This window comes from Ischnura elegans, chromosome X (genome assembly GCF_921293095.1).
Source record: "Ischnura elegans chromosome X, ioIscEleg1.1, whole genome shotgun sequence".
NCBI lineage: Eukaryota > Metazoa > Arthropoda > Insecta > Odonata > Coenagrionidae > Ischnura > Ischnura elegans.
The window spans coordinates 114,168,570-114,180,647 of NC_060259.1; the positions used below are offsets into that span (position 1 = coordinate 114,168,570).

A 12,078-nucleotide genomic window follows, 5' to 3' on the forward strand; every position below is an offset into this window, starting at 1 on the left:
AAATTCCCATTTTCCAACTTATATAATGTACACACCCATCAAATGTTACATTTTCAGATTTGCAGAATGATTAAACAATGCTATTGAAACTGATTATTTATACAATCAATGCAAAGTAACCAAATGCACAATAAATATCAGGCAGACATGATGTAAAATTCTATTAAGATATATTCAGATTGGCAAGAGAATTATGAATACATGATGAAGGCCGCCACACCTCCGGGATTATTTCCAATGTTTGTACATTCATACAACCTCAATTACATCGGCTACTGGATTAGCTGAACCTGCAATTAAAAATATGCATAAATTCTTTAGCTATATTAAACCTAAATAGGAATTATTTGACAATTTCAATGGGCAGAATCTGTGTGATATATCAAATGCTTAGCATCACCAATCAAGATAAACCTCTAGATATTTATGAAAAATGCTATCACTTAAGTTTCTACTTCATCAGGAGAACAATGAATGAGAAATTTCAATTTCGAGTTCATTTGAAGTTCGTCGCTAATTAAACAAGTGATTGAATGCAAGATATTCAGAATAGGAGGGCTGATTACTTTCTTTGACCACCACAAAATGCATGAATTTCTGTTGGATGTGTCAAAAGGTGTCACACTTCAAGCAGTAGCCCAATGGTCTATCCACTAGGCCACCGCACTTCCACACTGGTGGTAAACAGAGTTGGTCCTTATCAAATTGGGAACAATTTATTACACATATACAAAATAATCCTATTCCATTAAATGTTGTCTAAAATATGCAATATTTTTGTCACCCTTTAATGCCAAAACAATGAAAGTAATGAAATTGAATTTTTGCAAGCTAGTATTTGAGTAACTTGACATTATGGTGCACATGTGTGGTATAAAATAGGTGCATACTTTTGTTTGCTATGTATTGTAGTGGTGTGACATATGCGTGCACCTAGTGTACATATAGCCTAAAATAGATTGTTTATTGTATCGTAAGCAATAACCTTAATGAGTGTTATTCACATTGATTAAAATTGAAGTGATAATTGTAACGAAAGACAGATATGTTGAGTCAAAGGGGGAAATTCATTGACAGATCATGAGTTCTGGGCGAGTAGTTAGTAGGAAACCACCATATGTGCCACAAACTTTCATCGCCTTATACAGGGTAATTACTTATTTTTTTCAAATTGCAAAACAGACGAACACATGATTGATCATGATGAATACATTCACAAAGAAGCAATGAAAGGGGCACTAAGTTGAAAAAAAAATGAAAGAGGCACCAACTTTATCATAGCATAGATCATAGCATGATCACAGCATAGCAAGGAGCTGTTGCTTCAGCAAAGTTGTAATCACAAAAACAAATATAAAAAACACCTACGAGCAAAAAAAATGAACAAGAGCAAAATGAAAAATTATATTAACCAGAGATTTCTGTAACTCAGCAAAAACTAATTAGAATGTTCCCTCCACTTTCTAAGAGATTAGTTGACATGAATGGGCTATGAAACAAGCAAAAACACATTCTGGGCATGTAAAGTGGTTCATTAATACATATCAACTCATGCTTTTACAACAATATTTTTATGACTAAGCATTTTATTTCTAAATAAGATCAATTAAGGTGTATGTCAACCCATCAACAGAGGAAGAAGTTCGTGTTCTTTTTTTGCTGAGTAAGTGCTGTTACTGGTCATCTCACTGGTTCACTGCTAATGATCATAATAACTTTTCGGTCGATAATTGAATTATTGCTAAGCATTCCTTTCACAACATGAGACGCCAGGCCAGACGTAAGGCCAGTATAATAACTTAACAATTTTGCATTTTAGATCTAATTTCCACAATTTGTAGAAAACAACATTAATTTGCCAATGCTTGGTTGAGAACCACAAATTCCTGTACATGTGTTATGATTTTTAACTAATGTCGAATTTCGGTGGCTAAGAGTGCCATGCGTATCTCCGCTCTAAATAGACCTAATATCTGAACACCAAGTGTTCAATGAAGCACGAAATTCACTCACATCGCACAACTTGTACCGCGAATTGGCACAAAAATTTTTGTACCATTATGTCAATACACAAAAATGTTCACCAGCGATGGTACGCAGGGATGAAAAGAGTTCCGAAAAAGAACGGATATTTTTAAATATCTTACTTCATTACGATAAGCATTATCACTCATGACAAAATTCAACATAGTATAATACAATTTTAGCACTGATAAGGATAAGTAACAAATAACCAGTACACTGCCGCACATGAGTCCACCTGCTGCACGCGGCACATACATAGACAATTAACAAGGTTGACCATGCACTTCAAGCCAATGATATAGATATTACTAATAATTGACCATTTTGCAACTTACCGGTGGAATGTGAGTCCACGTATCTTTTTACCGGGGCAATTACTGCACCCGTAAGCCGCGCAGCAAACCATCTGCGAAGGTTGAATAAACATGTCGTTTTCTAGATTAAATACTCACTTTTTAAAGGAGATAATAATATACCAGTATTAAGATGAATTCTACAAGATCAGCATACCTTCAGAATGCTTCAGCAGCCTCGGTATACTGAAAATTAGGTGATTTTCTTAACACGTACCTTTATGGGAAAACGAGCGAGCGGGGTAACGGAATATGGCGGACGAACAAAAGCGCATCGGGTAAACAGCTTTCTGCTGGCTTCACTTTTTTCACCTAACGCCCTCTCCAGATGCTCTATGGTTGCAATCATAAATACTCTACACAGGATTCTCCACTCCCTTGGTTCCTGTGATTCCCACCGATCGCATCAAATAGCGGCGCTGATGTAGCGAGCCCCGGTTGTCACGCCCACAAGAGGCACGCTACGCGGCGAATTTGAATCCATGTCTCAATCGTTCATTGCTAAGAAATAAAGTTCGTGTCAACTGTCCACGAAAATATAACTATCACCGTGAGTTTATGTAGTTTCCTGGTGGTGAAAATGTACGTAATCACAAAATCGGTACGCTAATTCACGTTGAGAGAAGGGAAGAATAAGTGGGTAAGGAAACGCTGTTAACTTTCCCTAGCCTGAATTAAGTTTGAGGGCCCATAGATATCAACCATGTCTTTAAACTTCCGACACCTATGTTTTAGAGAATTAAGAATGATTCCTGCGCAGCTCATAAAGAAGAGCACTCGTTGACATCATTACCAGACCACCTAGGCACACTTGGGGAAGGGTCAGATCCGGTATTAGGACCATAGCAAGAATTTTTATCATACAGACTGTCCCAAGGGTCGTGTGTCATTTTTGACCTGTAATTTTAGTAACTTTGCATGGAGCAATATTCATGAAAATTGTCACACTTATGGGGAAAGGTCCTAAGTTTTGTTAAGTGTAAGCAAAATTTTACAATTTTGACCTTTTGACCTCACAAAGTGGGTCCAAACCAAAAATTTGAATTTGCCTTATGGGGTTTCAATGTTAAAAAAATCGAGATAGACAAAAGTGTGAATTTCATTGACCAATATGTCAATTCTTAGGTTTTCGGACACGAGAGAACCGAAAATAACACTTTTATTTACGAATATTCAACCGTTGACCCAGTAAGGTCACCGTCAAGGTCATAAGGGTGGCAAAAGGAATAGCATACCAACAAAGGTGTCGATCCATGGGTTTTGTAAGGTGCCCAAGTCATTGGTATTGTCCAAATACCCGTATTATTCACTAATTGACCTCCGAGGGTCACCACGGGGGTCAAAGGTCATAGAGTTAAAAGTCGGGCAATCATAAAAACCAAGGGGTCAAATCATAGGTTTTGAAGGGTGCCAAAGTCGGTTAGGCTGTTCGTAGATCCGTATTGTTGATATTTTGACCTCCGAAGGTCACAATTGGGGTCAAAGGTCATAGAGTCAAACGTCGAGCCATCATGACAACCAAGGTGTCAAACCATAGGTTTTCAAGGGTGCCAAAGTCGGTTAGGCTGTTCGTACATCCGTATTGTTGATATTTTGACCTCCGAAGGTCATAATGGGGGTCAAGGGTCATAGAGTTAAATCGGCCCACCATGACAGCAAAAGAGTGTAACAATGTGTTTTAAAGGGTGCCCAAGTCAGTTTTGCTGTTTTCAAATCCATATTGTCGACTTTTTATTACCAGCGAGGGTCACAATGGGGTCAGAGGTCATAGAGGCATGTTTTGAAATAATAGGAAAAAAACAACAAAACAACCTTTGGTTGGGGACATTAGTTTTCCTATTATTTCAAAACATACCTCTATGACCTCTGACCCCATTGTGACCCTCGCTGGTAATAAAAAGTCGACAATATGGATTTAAAAACAGCAAAACTGACTTGGGCACCCTTTAAAACACATTGTTACACTCTTTTGCTGTCATGGTGGGCCGATTTAACTCTATTACACTTGACCCCCATTATGACCTTCGGAGGTCAAAATATCAACAATACGGATGTACGAACAGCCTAACCGACTTTGGCACCCTTGAAAACCTATGGTTTGACACCTTGGTTGTCATGATGGCTCGACGTTTGACTCTATGACCTTTGACCCCAATTGTGACCTTCGGAGGTCAAAAAATCAACAATACGGATCTACGAACAGCCTAACCGACTTTGGCACCCTTCAAAACCTATGGTTTGTCACCTTGGTTGTCATGATGGCTCGACGTTTGACTCTATGACCTTTGACCCCAATTGTGACCTTCGGAGGTCAAAATATCAACAATACGGATCTACGAACAGCCTAACCGACTTTGGCACCCTTCAAAACCTATGATTTGACCCCATGGTTTTTATGATTGCCCGACTTTTAACTCTATGACCTTTGACCCCCGTGGTGACCCTCGGAGGTCAATTAGTGAATAATACGGGTATTTGGACAATACCAATGACTTGGGCACCTTACAAAACCCATGGATCGACACCTTTGTTGGTATGCTATTCCTTTTGCCACCCTTATGACCTTGACGGTGGCCTTACTGGGTCAACGGTTGAATATTCGTAAATAAAAGTGTTATTTTCGGTTCTCTCGTGTCCGAAAACCTAAGAATTGACATATTGGTCAATGAAATTCACACTTTTGTCTATCTCGATTTTTTTAACATTGAAACCCCATAAGGCAAATTCAAATTTTTGGTTTGGACCCACTTTGTGAGGTCAAAAGGTCAAAATTGTAAAATTTTGCTTACACTTAACAAAACTTAGGACCTTTCCCCATAAGTGTGACAATTTTCATGAATATTGCTCCATGCAAAGTTACTAAAATTACAGGTCAAAAATGACACACGACCCTTGGGACAGTCTGTATGATAAAAATTCTTGCTATGGTCCTGTATCCCCAACCGCTTATTTTCCCTCAGCTCCCAATCGTAGCCTGAGCTGCATCCGGGCACAAAACACCGAGATTTACCCATGATATTTCGTAAATATCTTACTGGTGGAGAAATACTAAAAAAAAACACCAAAATCGGTGAAATTCTCGGCTCACAGAGGATGATAACAGCCGCTCACTCATAAGCCGCCATTGACAACAAGCCAAATGAAAGGAATAGTAGTGTCGGTCGCGCCACAAGTGGCAAAAGTTGGAACTTGAATTAATGCGCGGGACCCGTGTTCAAATTATGACTGCTACCGCCACCTAGTGGGGCCTCCTTAGTAATGTAAACTCTATGGTTGCAATACCGAATAGCTCGGCCTCGAAGACCGCGCAATATTATAGCAAGCCTACCGGTTGCAATTCGCCGTTCAGAATAGTGAATTGCTACGGGCCTATGCTATTCTGAGAATTACGTCTTCCGGTGTAGTAAAAACACGAATTGCAACCGTTCTGAATACCAAATAGCATAGGCGTTGCAATACGCTATATTATAGCAACATCGGTTGCAATATCGGAGAATAGCATAATGCTATTCCATCCAGAATAGCAGCCGTAGCCTAAGTTATATACGTGCGAAATAATTTCGTCGAAGATGTTACATTCACAACACACTTCACTCTTTACTTCATCGTCTATGTGCAATCAATTCACTAAGGGGTACACTAAGGACACAAATTTTCACTTATACTAGAGGCACAATGAAAGTTCACTGCACGTAGTTTCCTTGCAAATGCAGCCATACAAAAATTTCTATTCTTGTCAGAAATTACACTACATACGTTGCCTGCCTAACTTGAAGAATGCATTTTCGTGTTCTATTTTGTCACAAATACGTAAATAAGAAATATTAGAATACAATTAGAACCGCAGTACGATCGCCCACAACGGTCCCCATTGGTATTTTCCTCGTTTCTCCTATGGAGAAAATGAATCGCCGGGTCCCGGGGGTGTGACTCCGAAGCTCCCGTCCAGGGCGCGTCAGTTTCTCCAAATCGCGTTACGGACTTCAGTCGGGAGAAAGATACTCTCCAGGAGAGTCAGTTTCTCCGTTACTGGGAGAAAGTTTTCTCCGTTACCGGGAGAAACGAGTTACGGACTTCAGTTGGATGAAACTGGAGCTTCACGAGTCTCTTTTCTCCCAACTCGGGAGAAAACGAAGTTACAGACTTAGGCCCCAGGACATGTCTTTTATTTTGATGACCAAGACGCTCATGCCAAATTTGTAGTGTGTCTTTCGATGCTACATTCATCTCTTTGGCACCCGTTACATCTAACTTCAGCACACGGATGTGGAGTCTGAATAATTGTCCATACCGGACGCCACAAGCTTTCACTACACCGTCTTTAAGAAATTCACACTTAGTTTTCGACGACTTAAAAGACAAGCCTTTATCAAGGGCGGAAACAACAGAGAACAAATTTCTCCGGGCAGTGGGTACATATAGTACATTCTCCATGCGACACGGTAGCAATTTACCGTTAACACAGGATTCAAACTTGATTGTCCCTTTACCTAGTGCATCCATTGTGGATTTGTCGCCAATATGTATTTTCAATGGCGTTGAAAACTGTTCAAAAGAAGAGAAACATTCTTTCTGGTTAGATATATGATCGGTGGCACCGGTGTCTACAACCCACATATCACCAACAGTCTCTGCATTCAAAAGTTCACTAATGAAAGCCTGATCAGCCTCATCATTACGGTCTGGCGCACTATATTTATTTTGTACCCTCTTCTGTTTCCAACTAGGACAATCCTTTTTCATGTGCCCTTGACCACCACAACCATAGCACTTGATTTTCCTTTTATCTTTTACTTTCTCTCGTGAAGATTCCCCTTTCTTTCTACTTGAACCTGCGGCATAAGTGGAAAAATTGCTATTTCCCTGAATTTTAGATTTTACAGTCATCAGTGCTACTGCCTCTTCCTTTCTTTCAGCTCGTTTCAAACGACGTATTTCATCAGAAGTCAGCACTGCCACCAAATTTGCGAAGGTCTGATGATCTTCAGGTCTCGCCCACCATGCCTGTTTCAGACTCTCGTACTCGTCGGGCAATGTGTCCAGTAACTTAACCATCAACGATGACTCATCCGGCTTCACGTTTAACTGCTGCATTCGTAAGACTAACCCTTCAAACTTCGCGATATGAGTGACCATATCGTCGGCGAGGCTCATATTGAAGCCAAAAAATTCCGCTTGAACAGTGTGAGCAGCTTGTTTAGTCTGTTGTTCGAATACAGCATGCAATTTGCACCACATGTCTCTCGCCGAGTCACACGCGACGAGAAGAGCAGCCACTTTAGATTCAATAGACCTTACCAAGACTTGGCATGCCGCTCGATCCGCCTTGTCCCAAACTCTATACGCTGCATCATAGGAAGTGCGCTCATTAGAGGATGAATTGCTTCCCACAACCTCTGGTTTTGAGACCTCTCCAGTGCAGACCTCGTATGCATTTTCAATACCTCGTAGTACATTTTTCACCGAGAATTTCCAAATTGTCCAGTTCTCACTACCGCGTAACTTCTCGATTCCATGGAGCTCCATGCTTTACACTTAACAGCAAACAGTTCGTTCACAAGTGCAACCAAGCAAATGTCCAAACGAGAACGTGGCGCGAAAACGTTATTTAACTCGCGAAAAAAACACGATTGAAAGCAACGAAGACTATTTAAGCAACCAAGGAACGCAAGGAACCGCGCTCTGCTACCATGTTGAGGTTCCGTAATGAAAGATCGACTTATCTCAACATGAATTTATTGGTTGCTTCTTCGCAGCGCAGAACAAGACTAGTCTCATACAGGGAATAAAAACCCAGTCAGCCAAAAAACAAAAGAGCAGTGAAAAACGTAAAACAAGTCAAATCAGCAATTGAAAACTTTTACATTTTCTACAACACTATTGAGAGGGTTCAGAAAATTTTTTTAAGACTTGTTGCTTTTAGATTTAACTTAGAAAGAGAAAGAGGATCATATGTTGAACTGTTAAATCTACTCAATCTCAGTTCCTTATGTTATAGAAGGAAACAATTAGGTCTCATATTTTTGTATGGCCTGCTAAATAACCAAATTATATGTCCGGATCTACTAAGTCTAATCAATATTAAAGTTCCTGCCTTACACTCTAGAACTCATAATCTTTTTTATCTCCCGCACTGCAATTACAATTACATTTATTTTTTGCCTATGTTCAGGATAGCGAGGGATTATACCTAATAACATATGTGTAGATGCCGACATTTTCCAAATGTCAAAGGTTTCTTTTAAAAAATTCTTGATGGACTGTTTGAGGTGCATTTCCTAAGGTACCCTTTTCAGTTTTGTATTGTTTTCAATGTATCTATTAAACTTTATCTATATGTTTGGTATATGATGATATGATGTTATGATATTTCGTATATGTTTATATTTATGTATGTTTTTTTGTGAACTACTTCTAAGTATGTATTTTTATCTCCTAATATGTATTTCATGTTATTGATATCTATGTTTCTGTATTTGTAGTATATTGATATTGTGATTAACTTTGTGCAATTTTAAATTTGTGCTAATGTAAAAGGGCTTAAGCCCGTGAAATAAATTTATTATTATTATTATTATGTTTTTTCTTAAATTTTCTTCAGTTTTCACTGAGTAGCTTAAGTGTTAAGAGCACGGGTTTTCACCAAGGTAACTCTTTACTATTGAATTGCGTTGAGAAATTTTCTCGTGATATGACAGGTTGAAATTATTACAGCCTTTTGCAGTTTGATGTAAGTATTTGGATGGAGGTTGAGTATTTTGAAACTATTTTGTATGTGTTTTGGGATGATACCGGTAGCTGAGATGACAATTGGAGCTATATAAACCTGTTCCATATTCCATATTCTTTTTATTTCTATTGCCAGATCTTGGTACTTGTTAATTTTTCCTGTAATTGTCTTTTCGATGTTATGCGACAGTGGCACGGCAATATCAACTATGTAGCAAGTTCTATATTTCTTGTCAATCAACACTATATCTGGTCTATTATTAACTATAGTTTTATCTGTTTGAATAGGCAGATCGTAATAGATTTTAAATTCGCCGTTTTCAAGCACTGTTTCAGGGTGGTACACATAATATGGGGTCTTAGTATCTATTAACTTGTGTTGGTAGGCCAGTTTTTGGTGGATAATTTTTGCAACTTGATTATGTCTACTTAAATATTCTGTATTAGCTAGCATCTTACAGCCAGATATAATGTGCTGGATTGTTTCAGGTACTTGAAAACACCTTCTACATTTGTCATCTGTTATGCTTTTATCACCAAGGATGTACTTTGCATAATTTTTAGTGCGGATGACCTGGTCTTGTATTGCAAGCATAATTATTATTATTATTATTATTATTTTCATTTTTCCCTCTTGCTTTCTTACAAGGATTTTTCACAGTGAACGGACCAAGTCAAGTTCAGCTGTGTTTTGTTATTACTTCCGTAATTATTCTATTGAAAGGAACCGTCGGACAATATGACAGGTGTCCAGGATGACTGACTTTTGTATTTTTGGTAGAGTTTTCTCCAAGTTTAGCTTTTTTAGCTGGTGTAGAACTTCGCACGGTGTGATTCCTGTTGTTGTTATCACTATTGGGCATATATCTACTGACTGCATCTTCCACAAGGCTTTGATCTCTGCTGCAAGTTCTGCATATTTGTTAATTTTGGTGGATTGTGCTTTCTGTACATTATGGTTTAAGGGAATTGTCACGTCTATGAGGGTAGTGTGCCGTTTTATTTTGTCTATTATAACTATGTCCGGTCTATTGCTTTTAATTGCTCGGTCAGTTTTTATTTCTGCATTCCAGTATAGTTTGCACTCATTGTTTTCCAAAACATCAGGTGGATGGTATTTGTAGTATGGTTCATTGGTGTCCAGGATTCTATTTTTTCTTGCCAGTTCTTGGTGCATGATTTTAGCTACATTGTCATGTCTACTGGTATATTCATTTGCTGCTAGAGCCGTGCAACTTCCCATAATATGCTCTATTGTCTCAGATTGGTTCTTGCATCTTCTGCACTGATCGCTGTTTATGTTTTCTTTTAATATGAACTTTCTGTAGTTCCTCGTCAATATTATGCGATCTTGAATGGCCCTCATAAATCCGATTGTTTCCCCATATATTATTATTATTATTATTCCCCATATATTATATTATTATTATTATTATTATTATTATTATTTGTAAAAAAATGAACTAAAACATAAATCAATGCCTAAATTATAATGATTAGAGAGAGTTCCACTGATGGCTATGTTTAGAACAGCTAATTAACTGCTATTATTCTTCGACATATTCCCAATAGTTATTCATTTTCAAGAAAAAACCTTCATAAACGAGTTTACTGAGGTTGAGACTAATACTTTAACGTCATAAAGAACTGCTAACAAAGTGGATTCTACTGCGAGAACCCTGATATTTCAACTTAAACCGTCTGAATGGAGTCTTTTCACTATGCCAGCGAAAGCAAAGATCATGCTAAATTGCAATTACACTGAGAATAAAATAATGAATAATCTTAAATAATTATTGGATAGTAATTGGCGGTTCATTAATCATACATAGTATCGAATAGAAAAAAATGTTCCATTTACTCACATTTACATGGTCAGCACAGCAGAGATGAGTAGATGCTGACAGAGGCAACTTCTTAAATCTCTTCGTGCCGCTAAAAGCCACTGTTTCCGGGAATTCAGTAATCTTCCAATCCCCTTTTGCCAGTATTCACTACGAAACACGGATTATTTTCTTCTTCCATAGCATACTTCAACGTAAATTTGCTTGTAAAACAAGATTTTACTTCACAGCTAAATTCACAATCACAAAATAACGGCAACCGTTAGGTCACGTGGTACATAAGATTGCCGCCGGGCGTTTTGGCGCGAGTTCAAAATACGATTTTTAATCCAAAATATTAAAATAAGTTCGTAATATAATGGGAAAAGTTTTTTACTTGAGTTTTTTTATGAGTATGAAGATAATTATATCAAATAACATTATATTGTTATACTCGCTGCGCTCCGCGCGCTCGTTAAGGGGCTCCGCCCCTTAAAAACCCCGGGTCCGGCTTCGCCGTCTACATTTGTGATTCTTCGAAGAATCTATCTATATTATATACAACCCGGTGTGTGACAGATAGCTCACTGACTCATTCACGTATACAAATTCCCGACCGCTTCCGGACGTGCTGGGAAGACGACATTTTTACAGGTCGTGGAGAAAAAATATTCATCGGGGGGAAAAGTCCGAAAACTCGAAAAAGTCGATCGGTTTTCGAGATATATCGATCCGAATTAACATTGGAGCCTAATGGGACTAAAACATATTTCATTATTTGCCTACTTATAAATGTCACGGGAACATGAAATTTCACTGACGGAAACTAGATTTTTTGGCCGATCTTATGATGCGAAACATTTTGCCATATTTTGATTGAAAGTATTTTTTATAATTCTTTTAAATTTCCAATGCTTTTCTTATGGGCCTATTTTTGGATTTTTTTAAAACCAACTTATAATCGTTGTAGGAATAAGTCCCTAACGTATGAGATACTAGATTTTTTGGTTGATTTTTTGGTGTGGTCGCCTTTGCAATTTTTTGTTTAAAAGTATTTTTTTTAACAATTTAAAATTTCCAATGCTTTTCTTATAGGCTCACTTTGGGAATTTTTTTGACCAATTTGCAATAATCGTAGGACCAATTCA

General features: G+C 38.1%; 1 long non-coding RNA gene across 1 annotated transcript; it reads right to left on the reverse strand.

Annotated features, from left to right (window-relative positions):
- Positions 1-216: 216 nt before the first annotated feature.
- LOC124171044 lies at positions 217-2,699 on the reverse strand. The gene is made up of 3 exons (XR_006867631.1): positions 2,536-2,699; positions 2,361-2,431; positions 217-290 (listed from the first exon to the last, which is right to left on the reverse strand). It is a non-coding gene; the product is annotated as an uncharacterized LOC124171044 (long non-coding RNA).
- Positions 2,700-12,078: the final 9,379 nt, after the last annotated feature.